General features: G+C 35.6%; 1 long non-coding RNA gene across 1 annotated transcript; it reads left to right on the forward strand.

The window, feature by feature from the left end:
* LOC128653906 (uncharacterized) lies at positions 1–26,475 on the forward strand. The gene is made up of 2 exons (XR_008401400.1): positions 1–1,064; positions 26,339–26,475. It is a non-coding gene; the product is annotated as an uncharacterized LOC128653906 (long non-coding RNA).
* Positions 26,476–26,853: the final 378 nt, after the last annotated feature.

Raw genomic sequence — 26,853 nt, forward strand, 5'->3', positions numbered from 1 at the left:
TCACGAAAGAAAAACTTTGGGTTCAGTGTCCCTTTAAGATTGATTATAATTATATGTATTTGCAACAAAATGCAACCTGTGTTTGTAAGACAATAAGATCCATTTTGTAACAAACAAGCTGTTTCTGTATTGTATTATAAATCTTCCATTTTAAAATAGATGTTTTTTAATTGGCGTGTTGTTGTTATGGCTGTAACTGCATGAAAGGGTTATCTGACAGTGACAAGGAAGTATTTCACAGGCAAAAAACAGTTTATATCATGGGGGAAATCTATCAAAGAGTTAGTACCATCTGTCTTTGGAGAAAAAAACAACAGCTGGTGCAAGGAATAGCAAGATGTTGGACCTTCATATGACAAGATGGGAAATGACAAGAAACAGCTTTTTACTCTATGAACAGCAGAAGAAACCTACATCCCAAAATCTCATGTTTGAAAACCTCCAGATGCCGTCCTGTTCTCACATTTCCATACCTTTGTTCATCCTACATCTGAAAGCTTTTCTCTGTGCTATGGAAACACAAAGTATGTGCATTTATCCTGCCTAGTAGCTGAGAAATACATTTTCATAATCCTAGTACAAAGAAGGTATAAAATAATCCTTGTTTAGGAAAGAACGAGCTTCTGGAACATTTTCTAGTCATTTGTGCGAAACTAACATAGGTGCTTTGGCAGAAACTTATTAAGATTACAGATAGTTCCATATTCTATATTCTAGTACTATCAGTGAAGTGAATCACAAACAATAATTTAAGAAATATATATTTTAAGCCTGTACCTTCTTGCTTTATTAAAGGGACATTGTACACTAGATTTTTCTTTGCATAAATGTTTTATATATGATCCATTTATATAGCCCATCTGGGTGTGTTTTTGTAAAAATGTATAGTTTTGCTTATATTTAAAATAACATTGTGCTGATTTTCAGACTCCTAACCAAGCCCCTGAGGTTTTAGATGTATACTGATGTATACAGACTTCAGACTACTTCTGTTTGTATAATGTGTCTTTTCATATGCAGGGGAGGTTTCATCTCATCAACAGTGCTAAATTGGGAGCTTCTAAGTAAGTTTTCTAAGTACGTTTTTAAAAGGTTTTATACTGGATTTTTATATCAGTATCTGTGAATCTTATTCTTTATAGTAGTGTCTATTACATGCAGCTAAATGAAAATTGTTGTATACTGCCCCTTTAATTTGCCATGGGATATCCCCAAGCAAAGTGTTTGTTGCCCTTTTATCATAAGTCTGTAATTACTATGCCAATACTGACATTTGGGTATATTCAATAAAATGCATTTTTCAAACTGCTATTATTCTAACTGCTAGTGATGCAAGGCCCCTTGCAATGTTCATACAAGGTTACATTCCATCACATCCTCTGAAGATTGCTTAGGGACATTTAGTACATCTCTAGCTGGCTTGGCAATACAGATAGAACATACATTTTATTCAGTTTACATTTAAAGTATTATATATTTAATATATCAAATAATATAAAATTAGATTGTACCTATTTAATATGTATTGCTGCATAAAGGCTCAGCACTCACATCAAACTGTAGAACAGGGTGACAGGAGACCATTATTATAGAACAAAATGTCTGCACTCACTGGATTTTTTTTATAATGTGATAATTTAGTGAAATGATCTTTTAGTGACAAAATACCCCTTCTTCAGACAAAGCATAAAGTGAGCAAATTAAACATATTTTAAACAAAAAGCGCTACCCCGACTGCAAAGGTGTCAAAAATGTGTCATGGTAACCTCCATGCAAGAGTAAATATAGAAAGAATATGTTAAACATATTCATGATTAAGTGTTTAAAATATCCATAGATAAATACTATAAAATAACACAATATACCATCTATAGAAGTACAAATGTAATATAAAAGCAGTTATCCGTTGTATATGGGTTGATGTCAGATCATGAATTACATAACTACTACATAAATATATTATATGCCAATATATTATATGTAACCCATTAACAATGCACTACGTAAGACAATTAACCAATTTCAAATCTACTGTGACTTCATACTTATTTTTACCAAGCCATTTATATAAATTCATATACATTCAAATACGTGCAGCTAACCAACAAGTTTAGCCAATCAGGAGCCTGCAATTTCTAAAAAAAGACAATCAGGGGTGTTTTTATGTTCTTTCTGTTAATTTAGACTGTAAACAATAAACTGAGATGTACAACTGCCTTACATCAATAGAAAGCACCTTTTGCCCTGTAAAATTGTTACAAAACGTGTGGGAAAAATCAGGAGTTCCAGTTTAAAGTGACATACATATGAAAAAAGAAAAGGCCCTAATGTTTTAGAACTTTTATTATTGCACTGTTGCTTGTAGATAAGAATGTGCTTAAATCTTACAAACCTAGCTAAACTCATCTGGTGAGCCAATCACAAGAGGCATATGTGAGTAGCTCCAATCACCAGTTAGCTACTAGTTGTGTATTACTGTGACTGAGCCTAAGCTAGGCTTTTTAACAAAGGAGAGATGGCAGATATCTTCTAGGGAAGACCTCAAAAACACAGTAAGCAGTCATTACAAAATAGTTCAATAATATTCATGTACTCAATTGGAGCTACTCACTGTTATGGAATATTGCAACTGTTGTGTTGTACCTTGGTCGGTCTGTGAGTCAAATTCAATGTACCAATCCTGCATTAAAAGTGGGTTTTTTTATAACAATCTTATAAGGCAAGCACAGCCTACTTTGGAAGCCTCTCTTAAAGTAGGCAACAATTTCATGTTATTTGAGTATTCAAATAATATTACATTTTAACCTGTTTAAACTCTTTCATATGTGCATGCAAGAGGTGTATGTCCCTATTAAAGGCATATGAAACCCTAAGTTTTTCTTTCATGATTCAGATAGAGCATGCAATTTTAAGAAACTTTTAAATTTACTCCTATGATCAATTTTTCTTCGTTCTTTTGGAATTTTTATTTAAAAAAGAGGGATTGCAAGCTTAGGGCAAGCTTAGAACAAAAAATCTGCATGCTCCTAAACTTACAGCCCTGCTTTTCAAATAAAGATACCAAGAGAACTAAGAAAATTTGATAATAGGAGTAAATTACAAAGTTGCTTAAAATTGCATGTTCTATCTGAATCATGAGAGAAAAAAAATTGTGTTTCATATCCCTTTAAGGAATTAGCCCTGTTTCTTCTAAACATCAGCAATTATATAGCCAATATTTTCTATCTTGTAATAATAATATCACGTTTTACTTATTATTCGCCTTAAGAATAAAACTGCATTTAACATGAGATTCTCTGGGGAAAAAAAACGATACATGGATAATGTTTTAAAGGGGTTACAGCACCCATAATCAAGTGAATAGATGGTGCTACACAAATACATATGTTAGCCTTGTTTCTCTGGTGTCACAAAAAAATAAACTTCCAACATGATAACGCTGTTACAGAAAAAATATATTGGGGAAAAGACTGACTTTCTAAAAAGGTTAAACATTTAGCAGCTTTATGTTACATGTCAGAACGGATAGTTTCAGGAGCTTTGCTTCATCTCTTATAAAGGTCGGGTGTTCAAAGACTGTATGTTATGTGTCAGAACAGATATTTCCAACAAATGATAAGGTGTTTATATGTCACTCTTTAATTTGCTGTGATGCTCAGGCAAAATGAAGCAGTGCAGAGGGAAATTGAATGCCCAGCGATTGGTTCATATATTGGATTTGAATGACCTTTTAAAGATCACTTTTGGGATACAAAAATGAGGCAGTGCTTGTGTAGCAAGTCAACTCCTTGATGCAATGGAGAAGTTTATATTAAAATCAAGACGCAAGTTTAAACAAGACTAATTTAGTTGAAATATTTCTTTATTTTATCACATCAGAAAGAAAGAAAATGACACACAGTGGGAACAGGTCAGAGAATAGAGAGCAACATACAATGCAATCTTTATCATCTAGGCTGGGCAACCCCCCCTCTTTACATAAGCATATGCAGCTGAATGTGTGGAGCGCCGAGGGCACCCCAACCTCCATATACGTAACTAACGTATCCCCCGCCCCAACACATTAAATAACCTTGGACGAAGTCACCCCAGCCTATATACCATTAGATGTTACCTAGCCCTGCATCCACATCCCATCCTGTAAATGTAATTAACTTCTGTGATTTTAATACTCTCATAAAAACAAACTTTTATAACAAATGAAACACTTTAAAACAATTTAAAACAACTATGTGGTCTTAATTTGCGGTTGTCTACATTGGAGTCCAACTTTAGCTAATTAATTCTTTTCCAGGGTATGGTTGGAGGATAATGAATCTTATCGTCTTGGTTCCCAGTACTAAAAATTTAAATTGAAAGGGCATGGCTGACATGTACAGTTATATAAATCATCTTCTAAAGTGCATTTCTTTCCTCATACTTCATGATCCAATAAAGCCAAATCTTGGTAAACTGCTCTCTCATCCCTGTGATTATGGCTAATAATTCTGACATGCTATATATATAATTAATATTATCCAAAACTTCCTGCCACTTTGGAGCCCCACCTTCAAACGTCTGGCAATACATATTCTAGTTGCTGTGCAAAGAGTTTTAATAAATTTGTTAATTGCCACTTTGAACTGAGTTAGCTTTTGGATTAGAAGAGCTTGACCTAGAGTTAGGGGAACGGGTTCTTGTAAAATTCTATTTAACAGTCTCTGTAACTGGTCCTATATCACTCTAATCTTAGTACACTCCCCCCACATGTGTAGGTAAGTTCCTATTTGTCCACAACCTCTATAGCAGTGTCTTGAACCCTCCCTGGTGAAGTGAGAAGTTCTCTCTGGGGTGAGATACCATCTGAAGGCTGTTTTGATAAAATTTTCTTTTATATCAGCTCCTGTAAACCCTCTACCTGAATCAGACATTTGAATCCATTCATCTTTTGGGAGGTCTAAATCAGTGTCTCTTATCCATTTATCTATAAGTAGTTAGGATCAGTAGATTTTGCCTCCTGTAAGGATAAGTATATTGTGGAGATCATCTTTTTTTGTTTCTTGGGAGTGGAACATAAACGTTCTAGTGTAGTATATGTTTGCAATGGCCATGGGGAACAATATTTATTTAAAAATAAAAGGGAGAGAGAGGTGCGCTAGGCCAAATCGATAACCAAACACCCCCTTAAAAAGACAAATATCCCTACAGTTGTCTAAAATAAGAGAGAAAAAATATACAGGTAATAAGGGAGGTGCTAAAAAAAGCCAAAGGTATCAAGCACTTATAAAATTTAATAAAAACACATAAGCATACAATACATATGTAAAAGGGACATCTCCCCAAAATGAAATACTACTAAATAAAAACTAAAATACTAAAAGATGCAATTGATAAAGCTTTCACAGATTTCAAATCATACAATCTGTATAGAGCAGTCCCAATCAGTTCGTTATAATAGGGTCAGAATGTCTTTTCTCCATATAAATTGTAACTGAGTATGTGGTCAGCGTCTCACTAGTCAAATACCACCAAGCTGCCAAATTGATAGATCAATAGCTGCCAAACAGTGTAAGTAGATAATTGTATACTTGCAATTCCAAAGTTCTCTTACTGTGTAAGATATCACTTTAGCAAAACATTCAGCCGTGTACTTTACCAGATCCTTATCCGTGAAGTAGATGTCTTTTCCCCTCGCCCGGTATTCACCTCGAGCGGGGCCGACTGAAACTTTCCGGCGTCTGACGTCACTGAAAGATGTTCCGGTTAGGAGAAGAAGCCGATTCCTGCGCTTACTTCTATGACTTGTAGTCACGGTCCTCTCAGATGAGCCCTGCACTTAGTGCTTATAGCACGCAAGGGATTGGATACTGGGCAAAGTGAAGGATATCCCAGAAATGCTGCCAAACAAAAGTCCTACAGATGATTTACTCCGATTTAGGAGAAGATAGTTCCAAAATGTATAACCCGGGTTATTAAGTAGGAATCAAAAGATATGTAGATTGTTGTCACAGAAATAAAAACAACAACACTGCCAACACATACGACGCGTTTCGCCCTCCTATGGGCTTTATCAAGATATGATATGATAAGATATGATAAAGCCCATAGGAGGGCGAAACGCGTCGTATGTGTTGGCAGTGTTGTTGTTTTTATTTCTGTGACAACATTCTACATATCTTTTGATTCCTACTTAATAACCCGGGTTATACATTTTGGAACTATCTTCTCCTAAATAGGAGTAAATCATCTGTAGGACTTTTGTTTGGCAGCATTTCTGGGATATCCTTCACTTTGCCCAGTATCCAATCCCTTGCGTGCTATAAGCACTAAGTGCAGGGCTCATCTGAGAGGACCGTGACTACAAGTCATAGAAGTAAGCGCAGGAATCGGCTTCTTCTCCTAACCGGAACATCTTTCAGTGACGTCAGACGCCGGAAAGTTTCAGTCGGCCCCGCTCGAGGTGAATACCGGGCGAGGGGAAAAGACATCTACTTCACGGATAAGGATCTGGTAAAGTACACGGCTGAATGTTTTGCTAAAGTGATATCTTACACAGTAAGAGAACTTTGGAATTGCAAGTATACAATTATCTACTTACACTGTTTGGCAGCTATTGATCTATCAATTTGGCAGCTTGGTGGTATTTGACTAGTGAGACGCTGACCACATACTCAGTTACAATTTATATGGAGAAAAGACATTCTGACCCTATTATAACGAACTGATTGGGACTGCTCTATACAGATTGTATGATTTTAAATCTGTGGAAGCTTTATCAATTGCATCTTTTAGTATTTTAGTTTTTATTTAGTAGTATTTCGTTTTGGGGAGACATTCCTTTTACATATGTATTGTATGCTTATGTGTTTTTATTAAAGTGCTTGATACCTTTGGCTTTTTTTAGCGCCTCCCTTATTACCTGTATATTTTTTCTCTCTAACAATATTTATTTGTGGCAGAGGAAATCTGAAGATATAAAAACCACTGTAGCTTTAATGGTTGAACTCTCTCTTGTATCTGAGTGTAAGTCTGAATTATCCCGCCATCCAAAAAATCCGCCACTCTATATAACCCCTTATTAAACCATTTCCCTAATTGTTGATGTAAATCTGGGTGCAAGAGGTACTTCAGGGGAATAGTTTGTGATCTCAAGTGGATTAGTGCCAATGATCCCATTAAGGACCTCCACAGCCTAACAGTTTCAGCAGTGATAGTTGAACTAAAACCATGTGTGTCTTGTTTTTGTGTAGAGTCCCACAATATATCTGCAGGGTCCTCAAATCCCCCCAGGTCAGCTTCTATTTTAGTCCATAGGATGTTTTTGTTATTTTTACTCAGTAAGGATGCCTGTGATATTCTAGCTGCTTGGTAGTAGAAGCCTACCCCTCCCATCTGTCTATGTAGCGTTAGAGTGTGTGAGGCTTAAACTAGACTAATTTAAAAGCTACTTTTGTTCAACTTTCACAATTTTATTGGTGGTACAAGAATAATATGAGTTTTTACCTCAGTACAATGATATTTCATTAAAATAATAATTTTATATATATATATATATATATATATATATATGTATATATATATATATATATACTGTATATATATATATATATATATATATATATATATATATATATATATATATATATATATATATAGTCCAAAAAAGAAGAAAATTGCATGCAGAGGTGGTCTTCAGTTAAAAACCAAAAGCTTTATTGTGTACAAAACGTAAAATATAGGTACAACACGGGAAGGTACCAAAAATGTAAAAAGAAAATTCAGAGCAACTTGAACGCTAACATGTTTTGGCACTAGGCCATATTCATAGCTAATGAGTACACCTGTTGCATTACTTATGTACCCCACAGTGACAATTCATTGGTTAAAAACATCATTGCTGCTTTATCCTGATTTACAAGATTTAGAAGGCGAATCGCCTAATTTCACTCCATTAACCCATATACAAATTTATATAGCACCTATTTATAATAGACGGTCTCAGTACTAACTGTGCATTAACAAGCAACTGAGTTATGTAAATAATCAGATAGTAGAATGTGAACCAATGTTAAATAGAACCATAGTTATAGAAGAACTAAATTTCTGCACACACAAACTTATAACAAAATCCTAGGGTTAGTATGGTAATAAGAAAGCACATTATTTCTAAAAGACCACCCTAAGATCCATAGAAGTTCCAACATGCATTCCATTTATGTAACATGTTTCTGTTTGCAGATTTCCTATTTCCTCTATCACTTGACAGACATTCACTCCTTAGGGACAAAACCACTAAAAAGAAGAAAGAGAAAACAGAAGGAGTATATTTTGTGACCAACTTTAGTTCCCAATATAGGGAGATTTGTAAAATTGCCAGGAAAGACTTTAAACTTTTGGCTGCAGACGATGGCCTTATTAAGAGTGTTGACAAGGGGTTACAATGTTCTTACAGAAAAAGCAAACTTTTTATCACCCTCCTGTCTTAGCAAACCAGTGAGCCAGACACAGAGCTCATGGCTACAACTTAAATGCATGTTTAGATGCGGTAGGAGACAATGCAGACCATGTAAACATGCCTTAATTTCTGACAAAGTTTGTTCAATGACTACAGGGGAGAGGAAACTTTCAAGATAGAATCATGTCTCAATTGTACCACTCCATATGTCATTTATGTAATCACATGCATTGAGTGTAAGGTTCAATATGTAGGGTTAACAACAAATTACGTCAATACCCGTATTAGAAACCATTTGTCAACAATAGGTGCAGGTGAGGCCACTACCCACCTTGTCCAGCATTTTGCCAGGAAACATAATAAGTCCATGGCCACCTTTCGGTGGCAGACTATTGATCGAGTATCCACTCCCCCTAGAGGTGGTGACAGAAATAAGATGCTGGACAAGAGGAAGATGTTTTGGATTTGTAGACTTGGTACTAGAGTTCCACATGGAATGAACTCGGAGTATGATTTAATAAATTATTGGAAAAAGGATTTAATGATCCAGCCTTCCTGTCTTTCACTATAAATATATATATATATATATATATATATATATATATATATATATATATATTTACATACTCATTGTATCATACATTACATACATGGAATGCATGTTGGAACTTCTATGGATCTTAGGGTGGTCTTTTAGCAATAATGTGCTTTCTTATTACCATACTAACCCTAGGATTTTGTTATAAGTTTGTGTGTGCAGAAATGTAGTTCTTCTATAACTATGGTTCTATTTAACATTGGTTCACATTCTACTATCTGATTATTTTCATAACTCAGTTGTTTGTTAATGCACAGTTAGTACTGAGAGTGTCTATTATAAATAGGTGCTATATAAATTTGTATATGGGTTAATGGAGTGAAATTAGGCGATTTGCCTTTAAATCTTGTTAATCAGTATGAAGCAGCAATGATGTGTTTAACTAATGAATGGTCACTGTGGGGTACATAAGTAATGCAACAGGTGTACTCATTAGCTATGAATATGGCCTAGTGCCAAAACATGTTAGCGTTCAAGTTGCTGTGAATTTGCTTTTTACATTTTTGGTACCTTCCCATGTTGTACCTATATTTTACTTTTTGTACACAATAATACTTTGGATTTGTAACTGAAGACAGCCTCTGCATGCAATTTTCTTCTTTTTTGGACTATACTCTATACCAGGATTTGCAGAGGGGATCTCTTTTGAATATCACTCAATAGCCCCATAGCAGCTTTGACAGCTAAGACCCAGTGTTTGTTTACAGATCCGATAAGGCTTGCAGCTCAGCACAGTTCCTGTCGTAATTCTCGATCCTGGATTAGATAAGCGGGTCACGTGGATATTGACACGCACCGCTCTAGAGAGGCGTGGGAGCTTGGACGACAAACAGAGAGCAGGAGGAAAGCTCGATATGAGGAAAGAGCCATTACCATTTGTTCTAGGTAACAGAAGGCACCAGGACCGGTAAGTGGGTGTAGCAGCATAGCTGTTCCATTGAAGCACTTCAAGGTTATATCCTTTACCCATACCAGTAGTGCCATAAGTTATACCACCTGAGATTATCAATTTTGGTTTACCTGCTGATCTGTTTCATATGGTCTGTCCACTGTAGAGGCTGCTTTTAAACTTTGATGAATTTACCCTTACACATAGTGGTCTTTGGGCTTTAGCTGCAGGGGCTCTAAAGGCTATATAGTCTGGATTCATTATCGAACTCAGACAAACTTTTTCCTTTTTCTTTGGTATATTTATATATATATATATATATATATATATATATATATGCATGGTTCAAGTCAGCGCTAGAGAAGCAGTGCATTACTGGTCCTAGCCTATGATTAAATATATACATTATATTTCCTTTTGTGATCTATTATGGATTAAATTGTAAGTGTTTTTACTATGAAGGTGTAGGCATTTTTTATATGTTTTAGTTTATTGTTTTTTGTTTTATATTTTATTAAATTGTATATGTATCTTTGACAATGATTTATGTATTTATTTTTTGGTGGTTCCGAGCATTGAAAGGCTAATAAATAGCCTACATGTTTACCACTAAATGGTGCAAATAACTGATCTTTTTGGTAAATATATTTTTATTGCATGCATACTTTTATTTTTTTTCCTTAAATGTCGACAATTGTAATAATAAACATATTGGGCCAGATTATGAGTGGGGCAAAAACGTTAGTGCCTAAGTGATAAGGGGTATATTGCGAGGGTTTGCGCTCATCAGGCTTACCGCTGGTATTACGAGTTGAAAGTGAACACGATCGCTTGAGCACAATCACGATTTAAACTAGAATGATTACCACGACTTCTGAGCTTTGGTTAACTATTATTATTAATATTATCAGATATTTGTAGAGTGCCAACAGGTTCCCCCATTGAAGTTAATGGAGCAAGAAAAGTAGCCAAAAACATAACACTCTACTTGCCCTAAAACCCTTAAAGAGACACTGAACCCACATTTTTTCTTTCACAATTCAGATAAAGCATCCAATTTTAAGCAACTTTCTAATTTACTTCTATTATCGATTTTTCTTCGTTCTCTTGCTATCTTTATTTGAAAAAGAAGGCATCTAAGCTAAGGAGACAGCAAATTTTGGTTCAGAACCAAGGACAGCACTTGCTTATTGGTGCTGTCCAATCAGCAAGGGCAACTCAGGTTGTTCACCAAAAATGGACCGGCATCTAAACTTGCATTCTTACTTCTTGCTTTTCAAATAAACATACCAAGAGAATGAAGAAAATTTGATAATAGGAGTAAATTAGAAAGTTGCTTAAAATTGCATGCTCTATCTGAATCACAAAAGAAAACATTTGGGTTCAGTGTCCCTTTAATACATAAAAGTTGCACAAAACACATCAAAAATACATTACATGTCTAAATATTTATTCATGTATTTATATGTGTATATATGTATTTACAGACAAATATACACATATAAACACATAAATACATATGTATACATATAATGGGGCCGATTTATGAAAGTGCGAGCAGACATGATTTGATGTAGCATATCATGTCCGTCACACATCGATAAATGGCGACAGCGTATGCTGAACTGCTTGTGCAATGCCGCCCCCTGTCGCCCCCTGCAGATTTGCGGCCAATCGGCCGCTAGCAGGGGGTGTCAATCAGCCTGATCGTATAGGAGCGGGTGAATTGATGTCTGCAGCCTCAGAGCAGGCAGACCAGTTATCATAACTGCTGTTTCCGGCGAGCCATTCGGAGCTTGATAATTGAGCCCCATAGACATATATATATATATAAGTGCATTGGAGCTCTTTGCATACAAGCATATTTCACATTCCAATGTTCTGCACATAGCAGAATAAGTTCTATGTATTTGTAAATAAATTTTCTTTTATATATATATATATATATATATATATATATATATATATATATATATATATATATATATCTATACCCATATATAATCATGTAAATATATATATATATATATATATATATATATACATATAAATACAGTATATGTTACCAAAATATCATCAGATACATATATATCTAGAAATATGTTTTTTTTTAATAAATAGAACATATCATGTTAAGTAAATAACATTGGAATAAGAAATAATAATATCTTCATGTCTGGTTAGCACAAATAAGAATAAGCAATCAGCATTGCATGAGAGTGCACACTGTCTAGTGCAATAAGACTTAAGATTTGTGCTCCACTTGTAATTTGACCCATTATTAACTAAATATAGCCACCAATCAGCAAGCCCTACCCAGGGTGCTCAACCAAAGTTCAGCTCCTAAGCTTACATTCCTGCTTTTCAAATAAAAAAATGGATACTAGGAGTAAATTAGAAAGTTGCTTAAAGGGACATATTAAAATAACAAATACACATAGTGACCAGTCCAGATGACATAATAATGTCCTATGTAAGCATCTATGAGTAGGTCTGTAGTGAAATGTCTTTGTAATCCAATAGAAGATTAAAAGAAGCAATATATACCCTTGGGTGATTAATATGTCAGATGTTTAAACATAACACTAATACTGTTAACTCTATATAAGCTTAACCTATCAGGTTTTACCTAACACATCTTGTGAATATCATACTTGAATTCATATCTTAACTGAATTTTATCTCTCATTATTTTTATTTGTATGTTACATGGATCCATGACATTACATTATATGTGGTATATAATAAATGTATAGAATTTTAATGTAAGACATTTTCCTTTGCCTAGAGTTATATAGGCGCTCTTTGTTTTTTAGTTTGTTTTTTGTTCAGCACCTGGGTAGCACTTTCTGATTGGTGTCTAAATGTAACCACCAATCAGCAAGCTCTACCCAGGTGCTGAAACAAAATGGGCTGGCTCCTAAGATACCAAGAGAACAAAGAAAAATTGATAATAGAAGTAAATTTGAAAGTTGCTTAAAATTGCATGCTCCGTCTGTATCATGAAAGTTTAATTTTGACTAGACTGTCCCTTTAAGCATACATAGGCATCTATTTATCAAGCCGTCAACCGCAAATACGCTGGAATTCTGCAGCGTATTTGTGGCGAGCCTGATTCCCCTTAGTTATCAAACCCTACAGACCAGCAAAAGTAGAATTTTGTGACGTAACATACGACCCGCCGGACTCAGTCCAACACAGATCGATGCTTACGTCATTACAGATGTTCCGAATGCAAATTTGGCACAATCTGACTACTTTTGCTAGTTATCAATTTTCTACCAGGTACGCTCACCACTATTCCGGGCCAGCGTACCCGGTTTTCAATCCGCCGCCTCCCATAGGAATCAATGGGACTCTGAAAGCAGCTAAAGCTTATGTTCGCTGCTGCCCGATATCCCATAGATTCCTATGGGAACGTTTACAGCTAACACCCTAACATGTACCCCGAGTCTAAACACCCCTAATCTGCCACCCCCAACGTCGCCGCCACTATATTAAATTTATTAACCCCTAAACCTAAGTCTAACCCTAACACCCCCTTACTTAAATATAAAACTAAATACTTACCTGTAAAATAAATCCTAAAATAGCTACAATATAACTAATAGTTACATTGTAGCTATCTTAGGGTTTATTTTTATTTTACAGGCAAGTTTGTATTTATTTTAACTAGGTACAATAGTTATTTAATAGTTATTAACTATTTAATAACTTCCTAGTTAAAATAAATACAAATATACCTGTAAAATAAAACCTAACCTACGTTACAATTACACCTAACACTACACTATAATTAAATTAATTCCCTAAACTAAATACAATTAAATACAATTATCTAAAGTACAAAAAAACTCCCACTAAATTACAGAAAATAATAAACAAATTACAAGATTTTTAAACTAATTACACCTAATCTAATCCCCCTAACAAAATAAAAAAGCCCCCCAAAATAAAAAATCCCTACCCTACACTAAATTACAAATAGCCCTTAAAAGGGAATTTTGTGGGGCATTGCCCCAAAGTAATCAGTCCTTTTACCTGTAAAAAAAAATTACAAACCCCCCCAACATTAAAACCCACCACCCAATCACCCAATCAGATCCAATCAGACAATAGGATTGAGTTTGCATTCTATTGGCTGATTGGAACAGCCAATAAAATGCAAGCTCAATCCTATTGGCTGATTGCATCAGCCAATAGGATTTTTCCTACCTTAGATTTTTCCTACCTTAGAATTCTATCAGACAATCAGAATTGAAGGGACGCCATCTTGGATGACGTCACTTAAAGGAACCGTCATTGTTGAAGAAGACGTCAGATGAAGAGGATGCCCCGCAAAAGGCACTTTTATGGGCTATTTGTAATTTAGTGTAGGGTAGGGCTTTTTTTATTATTTTTGGGGGGGGGGGGGGCTTTTTTATTTTGTTAAGGGGATTAGATTTGGTGTAATTAGTTTAAAAATCTTGTTTATTATTTTCTGTAATTTAGTGTTTTTTTTTTTGTACTTTAGATAATTTTATTTAATTGTAATTAATTGTATTTAATTTAGGGAATTAATTTAATTGTAGTGTAGTGTTAGGTGTAATTGTAACTTAGGTTAGGTTTTATTTTACAGGTAAATTTGTCTTTATTTTAACTAGGTAGTTATTAAATAGTTAATAACTATTTAGTAACTATTGTACCTAGTTAAAATAAATACAAACTTGCCTGTAAAATAAAAATAAAACTTAAGATAGATACAATGTAACTATTAGTAAGTATTTAGTTTTAAATTGGAATAATTTATTTAATGATAGGAATATTTATTTAGATTTATTTAAATTATATTTAAATTAGGGGGTGTTAGGGTTAGACTTAGATTTAGGGGTTAATAAATTTAATATAGTGGCGGCGACATTGGGGGCAGCAGATTACGGGTTAATAAATGTAGGTAGGTGTCGGCGGTGTCGGGGCAGCAGATTAGGGTTTAATAAGTATAATGTAGGTGTCGGCGGTGTAGGGAGGGGCAGATTAGGGGTTAATAAGTATAATGTAGGTGGCGGCGGTGTAGGGGGGCAGATTAGGGGTTAATAAATATAATGTAGGTGATGGCGGTGTAGGGGGGGCAGATTAGGGGTTAATAAATATAATATAGGTGGCGGCGGTGTAGGGGGGGCAGATTAGGGGTTAATAAATATAATGTAGGTGGCGGTGTGTAGGGGCGGCAGATTAGGGGTTAATAAGTATAATGTAGGTGGCGGTGGGCTCCGGGAGTGGCGGTTTAGGGGTTAAACACTTTATTTAGTTGTGGCGGGGTCCGTGAGCAGCGGTTTAGGGGTTAATACATTTATTAGAGTTGCGGTGGGGTAAACAGTATAGTATAGTGTGGGTGTTTAGTGACAGGGTACCAATAAAGCTGCGAAAAAGCCTAAGAGCAGCGAGATCGATGACTGTTAGTTAACAACAGTCCGCTGCTCATCGCCCCGTACTTGGTGTGCGTCTTTTTGACAGCTTTTTTGATAATTTTGGAGAACATATTAAGGTCCGCGGCAGCGATGTTAGGCGATTTTAGGCGAGCGTATTGGTGTCGTCGAATGCAAGTAAGTTGACGGCTTGATAAATAGATGCCATAGTCTTCAAATAATTAATTGCATAATAAAAGCAGTCCTTATGTTTCTCAGAAGTTTCAAATAAAAAATAGGTTTTAAACATTAGAAATAAAAAGCTTACACAATTGGATTCAACTTGCACTAACTGCAGACTGAACTTCCTAGGTGTATCTCAGTTCAGTTATGCAGCATATGCCCCTTAGGAATGGTTTTAAATTTAGATTTATTGGTGTTTGCCAAATATTGAGAGTTCTGTAGCTAAGAAAAAAAATGTTAAACATTTATAAAGCATTGCAAAACAATATGTAAATACAGTTTTATTATGAATTGTGGTAGCTGATTCTTTCACCTCCACAGAAAAGAATTATTTGTGTTCTTTGATTGGCAGTTTTGCAGAATGTAATGTAAAATCTTCATGTAAATTAATTTAAATTTTATACATGATACATTTCTATTGTGTCTAATTGCATACTTTTGATTTTGCAATTACTATAGTCTATATGCCAAACAAGCAATTCTGAGTTTAGTTATTTATATTTCTACACAATATTTAACCTCTTAGCTGCAAGAGAACACAACAACTCATGACTACCCTGAGCTTTGCTTCACTCACTGGGAGCCAGACAGTTAAAGGGCAGTAAACACCTTGAGATTATAATATAAAATATTTAGTTATGCATAGTAACACAACATTGCAATATACTTTCATTATTTATTATTTGTGTAACTTAGAGTTTGGCTATTGAAAAAATAGCAAAAAAAATGTTTCATTTTTTTATAAATGTTTAGGGGCATATTTATAAAGCAGACCGCTGCTCCATAACTTGACCGCCTGCTCTGAGGCAGCGGACAGATATCAACCCGATCGAATACGATCGGGTTGATTGACACCCCTTGCTAGCGAATCTGCAGGAGGCGGCATTGCATCAATATTTATCGATGTGTGGCGGACATGATACGCTACTTCGTATCATGTCCGCTCGCACATTGGTAAATATGCCCCTTTAACTTGACTGATACGTTATTCTATAGCAGCACAACAGAAATTCAATATGGTGAATGTATAATAATAACTAGTATTTATATAGCACCTTTCTCCCAGTGGGACTCAAACCGCTTTTTCAGCGCTCGCTCTCGGAATTCACCAGATCGGCAGCTGAATAGTAATAGTTGTTATTATTACCCAATTTAATGGTACTCATTTTATTGACCTTGGAAGGATGAAGGGCTGAGTTGACCCTGACCGGTTTTGAACCTGTGACCTTGGATCTTTTAAACAGTCTTTTTTGTTGTAGTTAGGGCATTTACCAACTGAGCTACCTCACCGGCCTAATATAATGATAATTTCAATATTTCTTGCTTTGTATAAATATTATAAAAATTGTGCTCATCAAAATAATAGATCATTATGTGTGTGTGTGTGTGTAAATGCATGTATGTGTGTATATGTATATATTTGTGTGTGTATATATATATGTTTATGTGTGCATGTGTGTGTGTGTGTATATATGTATGTATTTGTGAGTGTGTATGTATGTGTGTGTGTAAGGGTGCATGTGTGTATATGTATGTGTGCATTTGTAGGTATGTATATGTGTGTATATGTGGGTATGTATGTGTGTATGTGTGCATATGTAGGTATGTATGTGTGCATTTGTAGGAATGTATGTATGCGTGTGTGTATATGTATGTATATGTCTGCGTATATGTACAGTATCTCACAAAAGTGAGTACACCCCTCACATTTTTGTAAATATTTTATTATATCTTTTCATGTGACAACACTGAAGAAATGACACTTTGCTACAATGTAAAGTAGTGAGTGTACAGCCTGTATAACAGTGTACATTTGCTGTCCCCTCAAAATAACTCAACACACAGCCATTGATGTCTAAACCATTGGCAACAAAAGTGAGTACACCCCTAAGTGGAAATGTCCAAATCACTCTCACACTCTCTCATACTGGTTACTGGAAGTTCAACATGGCACCTCATGGAAAAGAACTCTCTGAGGATCTGAAAAAAAGAATTGTTGCTCTACATAAACATGGCCTAGGCTATAAGAAGATTGCCAAGACCCTGAAACTGAGCTGCAAGACCATACAGTGGTTTCACAGGACAGGTTCCACTCAGAACAGACCTCGCCATGGTCGACTAAATAAGTTGAGTGCACATGCTCAGCGTTATATCCAGAGGTTGTCTTTGGGAAATAGACATATAAGTGCTGCCAGCATTGCTGCAGAGCTTGAAGGGGTGGGGGGGTCAGCCTGTCAGTGCTCAGACCATACACGGCACACTGCATCAAATTGGTCTGCATGGCTATCGTCTTAGAAGAAAGCCTATTCTAAAGATGATGCACAAGAAAGCCCGCAAACAGTTTGCTGAAGACAAGCAGACTAAGGACATGGATTACTGGAACCAAGATAAACTTATTTGGTTCAGATGGTGTCAAGCGTGTGTGGCGGCAACCAGGTGAGGAGTACAAAGACAAGTATGTCTTGCCTACATTCAAGCATGGTGGTGGGAGTGTCATGGTCTGGGCCTGCATGAGTGCTGCCAGCACTGGGGAGCTACAGTTTATTGGGGGAACCATGAATGCCAACATGTACTCTGACATACTGAAGAAGAGCATGAACCCCTCCCTTCGGAGACTAGGCGTAGGGCAGTATTCCAAAACTTCTCCAAGACGACCACTGCCTTGCTAAAGACGCTGAGGGTAGAGGTGATGGACTGGCCAAGCATGTCTCCAGACCTAAACCCTATTGAGCATCTGTGGGGCATCCTAAAATGGAAGGTGGGGGAGCGCAAGGTCTCTAACATCCACTAGCTCCATGATGTTGTCATGGAGGTGTGGAAGAGGACTCCAGTGGCAACCTGTGAAGCTCTGGTGAACTCTATGCCCAAGAGGGTTAAGGCAGTGCTGTAAAATAATGGTGGCCACACAAAATATTGACACTTTGTGCCCAATTTGGACATTTCCACTTAGTGGTGTACTCACTTTTGTTGCCAACGGTTTAGACAATAATGGCTGTGTGATGAGTTATTTTGAAAAGACAGCAAATTTACACTGTTATACAGGCTGTACACTCACTACTTTATATTGTAGCAAAGTGTCATTTCTTCAGTGTTGTCACAGGAAAAGATATAACAAAATATTTACAAAAATTTGAGGGGTGTACTCACTTTTGTGAGATACTGTATGTATGTGCGTGTGTGCATGTATGTGTGTGTGCATGTATGTGTGTGTGCATGTATGTGTGTGTGTGTGTGTATGTATGTATGTGTGTAAATGTATGTATGTGTGTGCGTGTCTATGTATGTAACAGAGTATTCACTGCCCGTTTAACCAAACTCCAGTGGCAACCTGTGAAGCTCTGGTGAACTCTATGCCCAAGAGGGTTAAGGCAGTGCTGTAAAATAATGGTGGCCACACAAAATATTGACACTTTGTGCCCAATTTGGACATTTCCACTTAGTGGTGTACTCACTTTTGTTGCCAACGGTTTAGACAATAATGGCTGTGTGATGAGTTATTTTGAAAAGACAGCAAATTTACACTGTTATACAGGCTGTACACTCACTACTTTATATTGTAGCAAAGTGTCATTTCTTCAGTGTTGTCACAGGAAAAGATATAACAAAATATTTACAAAAATTTGAGGGGTGTACTCACTTTTGTGAGATACTGTATGTATGTGCGTGTGTGCATGTATGTGTGTGTGCATGTATGTGTGTGTGCATGTATGTGTGTGTGTGTGTGTATGTATGTATGTGTGTAAATGTATGTATGTGTGTGCGTGTCTATGTATGTAACAGAGTATTCACTGCCCGTTTAACCAAACAAACAAACAAAAACAATAAAATATAAGCATGTAATTGTATGTCAGCTGTCATCTGATTATTATACCAAAACAAATAAAACATCTATATACGGTGCATTTTGTATTACTATGTAGTAAAATTAGCACCATAGATCCATATCTAAAAATAAAGTTGTGCATTGGCCCCAACAACCCCATTAATATATACAGGGAGTGCAGAATTATTAGGCAAGTTGTATTTTTGAGGATTAATTTTATTATTGAACAACCATGTTCTCAATGAACCCAAAAAACTCATTAATATCAAAGCTGAATAGTTTTGGAAGTAGTTTTTAGTTTGTTTTTAGTTATAGCTATTTTAGGGGGATATCTGTGTGTGCAGGTGACTATTACTGTGCATAATTATTAGGCAACTTAACAAAAAACAAATATATACCCATTTCAATTATTTATTTTTACCAGTGAAACCAATATAACATCTCAACATTCACAAATATACATTTCTGACATTCAAAAACAAAACAAAAACAAATCAGTGACCAATATAGCCACCTTTCTTTGCAAGGACACTCAAAAGCCTGCCATCCATGGATTCTGTCAGTGTTTTGATCTGTTCACCATCAACATTGCGTGCAGCAGCAACCAAAGCCTCCCAGACACTGTTCAGAGAGGTGTACTGTTTTCCCTCCTTGTAAATCTCACATTTGATGATGGACCACAGGTTCTCAATGGGGTTCAGATCAGGTGAACAAGGAGGCCATGTCATTAGATTTTCTTCTTTTATACAGCTTGGAGTAAGACAACATGCATAAAGAGGATGATGTGGTCAAAATACTCATTTGCCTAATAATTCTGCACTCCCTGTATATACAGTGTACTCACACACTGCATATGAGAATGTCACTTTAATAACTTCAATCAGGTAGATTACGAGTTTTGCGCTACGGCTTTTAACGCTGAAAAAATGGCACTTTCAGCGTAATGGCAGTAACGCACTATTACAAGTCGTGTCGATGTAGCTATACCGCAAGCATTTTAGCCTGTAATGCAACTTCAATTCCGTACTCATAAAAATTACGTTTTTTGTGGGATTTTCATAGCGCCGGTATTACAGGTTGTGCAGTGAGGCTAAAATGCTTGAATTACAGCCTATACAGACACAATCCATACCGTCATCTGAGACCAGTAACAAAAATGTTTCACAAAACTCATAACTAAAATTTTACAAAGTACACTAACACCCATAAACTATCTATTAACTCATAAACATACGCCCTCTCGCATCGCAAACACTATATTAAATCTATTAACCCCTAATCTGCCACCCACTCAGATTGTGACTATTAAATAAATGTAGGCACTATAATAAAGCTAATAACCCCTAATCCGCCACTCCCCAATACTATAATAAAGTTATTAACCCCTAAACCTCCGGACCCCCACATCGCCGCCACTAAATAAACCTATTAACCCCTAAACTGCCGGCCCCCAACATCATAAAAACACTGAAATTAAACTATTAACCCCTAAATAAAAACTTACCTGTGAAATAAAAATAAACCTAACATTAAACTATAAATTAACCTAACCATACTATTCTAATAAAAAAATAATACCAAATAAAAAATCTAAATTGCAAATCTAAAAAACCTAATACTACGAAAAAAATAAAAAAAATCTGAATTACAAAAAATAATAAACACTAAATTACAAAAAACTAAATTATTAAAAATAAAACAAGTATACCTAATCTAATAGCCCTATAAAAATAAAAAAAGCCCCCCCAAAATAAAAACACCTCCTAGCCTACAAAAACTACCAATAGCCCTTAAAGGGGCCTTTTGTAGGGCATTCCCCTAAGTTAAACAGCTCTTTTACCTGTAAAAAAATACCAAGTCCCCCCAACAGTAAAACCCACCACCCAACCAAAACCCCAAAATAAAAAAAACCTAACTCTAATAAAAAATTTAAAATAGCTGCGCTTTACAAGTACTCAATACATACATACATATATTTAGCTCTTTTTCAAATTGCCCAAACCCTATTCTGAAAAAAAACCCACCCCAAAAAATAAAAAAACTACCTAACACTAACCCCAGAATATCTACTCATGGTTCCTGAAGTTCGGACATCCATCTTCATCCAGGCCACGAGAAGTCTTTATCCAGGCGACATCTTCATCCATCGCAGGGTGTATTCTATTCTTCAAATTCAAATCAGCCAATAGGATAGGAGCTAGTGAAATTCTATTGGCTAATTTGAACAGCCAATAGGATTTCAGTAGCTCTCATCCTATTGGCTGATTTGAATTTGAAGAATCAAATCAGTCAATAGGAATACAAGGTACGCCATTTTGAAACGGCTACCTTGCATTGAAGTGTTAGTATACGGCGGGGACCATATGAAGAGGACGCTCCGCGCTGGATGTCTTCGCCGCCGGGATGAAGATAGAAGACGCCCCCATGATGGATGAAGATGTCGCCACCTTGATGAAGTCTTGTCGCTGCCTGTATGGAGGTGGATGTCCGGACTTCAGGAACCGTGAGTAGATATTCTGGGGTTAGTGTTAGGCATTTTTTTTTATTTTTGGGGGTGTTTTTTTCTGATTAGGGTTTGAGCAATTTGAAAAAGAGCTAAATGCCCTTTTAAGGGCAATGAAAAAGAGCCCTTTAAAGGGCTATTGGTGGTTTATTGTAGGCTATGTGGTGTTTTTATTTTGGGGGGCTTCTTTATTTTTATAAGGCTATTAGATTAGGTGTAATTGTTTTTATTTTTGATAATTTCATTTAATTTTTTTGTAATCTTAGTGTTTTTTATTTTTCGTAATTTAGTGTTTTTCATTTTTCTCGTAGTGTTAGGTTTTTTTACATTTTAAATTTAGATTTTTTAATTGATAGAATTTTTTTATTTTATTAGAATAGTAAGGTTAGGTTAATTTATAGTTTAATGTTAGGTTTATTTTTATTTCACAGGTAAGTTTTTATTTAATATAGTTATATTATAATTTTAATTTAAAGTTAGGGGGTGTTAGTTTAATTTAGTGATTTGCAATGTGGGGGACCGGCGGTTTAAGGGTTAATAAGTTTATTTAGTTGTGGAGATGTGAGGGGCCGGAGGTTTAGGGGTTAATAGGTTTATTTAGTTGCAGAGATGTGGGGGCCGGAATTTTAGGGGTTAATAGGTTTATTTAGTGGCGGAGATGTGGGAGACCAGAGGTTTAGGGGTTAATAAGTTAATTTAGTGGCAGAGATGTTGGGGAGCAGTAGAATAGTGGTTAATAAAAAATTTAAACCGCCACCCACATCACTGACACTAAATAAAGCTATTAGCCCCTTAACCGCCGTCCCCCCACATAGTCGACACTAACTAAATCTATTAACCAATAAACTGCCGCCCCCCACATCGCCAACACTACCTAAACCTATAAACCCCTAAACCACAGTTCCCCAACATCGCTGACACTAACAAAATCAATAACTAAACCAACAAACCCCTAAACTGCTGTTCCAAAACATCGCAGACACTAATTAAACCTATTAACACCTAAACCGCAGTTCTCAGACATCGCCGAGACTAACTAAAACACTAAATAAACCTATTAACCCCTAAACTGCCATTCCCAAACGTTGCCTACACTAACTAAACCCCTAAACCTCCAGCCCCCACATCGCAACAACTTAAATTAAACTATATTAACCCCTAAACCTAGCACCCCATAACTTTAACATAATTAAAATAGAGCTAAATTAAAGTTACAATTATTAACTAACTACCTTAAATACAAACTTACCAGTGAAATAAAAATAAAACCTAACCGCTAGATTTAGAGTTTTGTCGGTAAAGACCCACGTAGCTAACGCTGATTTTTTTTCCAGCGCACCCTTAAGACAATGCTCTGAAGGGCTGCGTTAGGCTCCAAAAAGGGAGCGTAGAGCATAATTTATCGTCACTTCAACCCTCAATACCAGCAGTGCTTACGGTAGCGGCTAGCTGGAAAAACATGCTTGTGCACGATTCCCCCATAGGAAACAATGGGGCAGTTTGGGCAGAAAAAAAACCTAACACCTGCAAAAAAGCAGCGTTAAGCTCCCAACGCAGCCCCATTGTTTCCTATGGGGAAACACTTCCTAAGTCTGCACCTAACACCCTAACATGTACCCTGAGTCTAAACACCCCTAACCTTACACTTATTAACCCCTAATCTGCCGCCCCAGCTATCGCTGACACCTGCATTATACTATTAACCCCTAATCTGCCGCTCCGTACACAGCCGCAACCTACGTTATACCTATGAACCCCTAATCTGCTGCCCCCAACATCGCAGAAACCTCCATAATATTTATTAACCCCTAATCTGCCCCCCCCAACGTCGCCGCTACCTACCTACACTTATTAACCCCTAATCTGCCAACCCGACCTCACCGCTACTCTAATAAAGTTATTAACCCCTAAACCGCCGCACTCCCGCCTCACAAACCCTATAATAAATAGTATTAACCCCTAATCTGCCCTCCCTAACATCGCCGCCACCTAACTTCAAGTATTAACCCCTAATCTGCCGGCTGGACCTCGCCGCTACTATAATAAATGTATTAACCCCTAAAGCTAAGTCTAACCCTAACCCTAACACCACCCTAAATTAAATATAATTTTAATCTAACAAAATAAATTAACTCTTATTAAATAAAGTATTCCTATTTAAAACTAAATACTTACCTGTAAAATAAACCCTAATATAGCTACAATATAACAAATAATTATATTGTAGCTATTTTAGGATTTATATTTATTTTACAGGCAACTTTGTATTTATTTTAACTAGGTACAATATATATTAAATAGTTATTTACTATTTAATAGCTACCTAGTTAAAATAATTACAAAATTACCTGTAAAATAAATCCTAACCTAAGTTACAATTACACCTAACACTACACTATCAATAAATTAATTAAATAAATTACCTACAATTAAATACACTAAACTAAATTACAAAAAATAAAAAAAGATTACAAGATTTTTAAGCTAATTACACCTACTCTAAGCCCCCTAATAAAATAACAAAGCCCCCCAAAATAAAAAAAAATTCCCTACCCTAATCTAAATTACAAAAGTTAACAGCTCTATTCCTGTTAATCAGCTCTTTTGCCTGTAAAAAAAAAACACAATACCACCCCCCAACATTACAACCCACCACCCACATACCCCTACTCTAACCCAAACCCCCCTTAAATAAACCTAACACTACCCCCCTGAAGATCTCCCTACCTTGAGTCGTCTTCACCCAACCGGGCACTGATGGACCAAAAGAGGACATCCGGAGTGGCAGAAGTCTTCATCCTATCCGGGCAGAAGAGGACATCCGGACCGGCAGACATCTTCATCCAAGCGGCATCTTCTATCTTCATCCATCCAACGAGGAGCGGCTCCATCTTCAAGACCTCCGGCGCGGAACATCCTCTTCCTTCCGATGACTACCGACGAATGAAGGTTCCTTTAAGTGATGTCATCCAAGATGGCGTCCCTCGAATTCCGATTGGCTGATAGGATTCTATCAGCCAATCGGAATTAAGGTAGGAAAAATCTGATTGGCTGATTGAATCAGCCAATCAGATTCAAGTTCAATCCGATTGGCTGATCCAATCAGCCAATCAGATTGAGCTTGCATTCTATTGGCTGTTCCAATTATATATATATAACAATTATTTCCTGTTTGGTGATGTCTTTTACAGACAAAAAAGAGGCACCGCTATGGGTGCCAATATGGCACCACCATACGCTGGCCTATACATGGGAATGTATGAGCAAAAACATATATATTCAAATGAACTTTTTTAAAAATATGACAGCGTATGGTGGCGCTATATAGATGATGTCTTTATGGTGTGGTTGGGAGATAAAGAAACTTTAAATTTGTTTCTTTCACAAATTAATGACAACATGGAGAATATTGAATTTACAATGCAAGATAACCATAAACAGATTAATTTTCTTGATGTTACAATTTATGTAGAAAATAACACATTTAAAACAGATATTTTTGTAAAAGAAACTGATTAAAAATATGCTGTTGTCACCTGGAAAGTACTATTAAATCTTTGCCAAAATCACAGTATATACGGGTAAAACGAATTGTAAGTGACAAAAAATCTTGTGATATGAGACTTCAGGAAATGAGTAAAAAATTTACCCAAAGGGGATATCCACAACAAATATTAGATAATGAATTAGAAAAGATCAACAGTATTGAACGTAATGAATTATTAACTAAAAAACAGAAAACATTACAAAAGGATAGAATCCCGTTTATTAGTACATACAATACAAATAGTAGACAAATAACTGGAGTCATTAAAAAACATTGGCACATTCTTAAAAATAGTTATAAAGATATTAAAGTTTCAAAATCCCCCGTTATTGTCCTATAAACGTCCTAGGAATCTATATGACAATTTAGTCAAAACAGATATAGGTAGTAGCAAAACTAAAATGTTAACTTCAAGTAAAAAAGGCACCTTTCCATGCTACAATTGCTCACACTGTAATAGTGTTATAAAAGGAGATAAGGTGACACACCCTTATACAGGAAAACGGTACAATATAAATGGGCTATATACTTGTCAAACTGATCATGTGATATATTTATTAAAATGTCCATGTGGACTAATTTATAAAGGGGAAACAAGTCAGAAAATAAAGGATAGACTTACTCAACATAAATATACCATACGTAAAGGCATGTTAGATTTACCAGTCTCTGCACATTTTAAAGAAAAAAATCATAATGTAAATCAATTACACTATCAAATATTACAACAGGTTCCAATACAAAGAAGGGGTCAGAATAGGATCAATAAATTAAAACAAAGGGAAGTTATATGGATTAATAAATTAGATAGTATGTACCCTAAAGGATTGAACAAAGATTACAATCTATTTTTGTTCCTTTAACCAGTGCTTTGGATACAATAACTTATATGTCTTTCTTTTTTTCTATCAATTTAGATCAAGATTTACATAAGAAATAAGAAACAAAGGAATCCAATTCTACAAAAACTTATATTCTATGTATAACCAGGTTACAAATAACAATATCAAATTAAAAAATAAAAAATAAAAAATAAAATTTCTATAAAAGATGATTTTCTTTGTTAACCTTATTTAGCAGGTATAGATTTAGGATTATTAGGCTTTGTATTGATATTTTTCTATATAAATTCATCTGAATCATGTCCACTCTAGCTTTAGCGGTTTATTCGTTTTCAGCTCTCCTTAACATCCATCAAAAAAGATAAACACTTCTTAAATGATTATTAACTATTTGTTGGTTTTAATTAACCAAATCAGATCATTTTAAAATGAATAGTTTTTTTTTACATTTTTAATGCACCAACAAATAAATGCACACAATTGGTTTAAAAAATCACAAAAATATATTTTTTATATATGAAAACACAGTATTCACTTAATGCAATATATATAAATATATGTTACATTGGTTTTTTTTTTTTTAATTCCTG

The sequence above is a fragment of the Bombina bombina genome, chromosome 3, assembly GCF_027579735.1.
Source record: "Bombina bombina isolate aBomBom1 chromosome 3, aBomBom1.pri, whole genome shotgun sequence".
Classification (NCBI taxonomy): domain Eukaryota; kingdom Metazoa; phylum Chordata; class Amphibia; order Anura; family Bombinatoridae; genus Bombina; species Bombina bombina.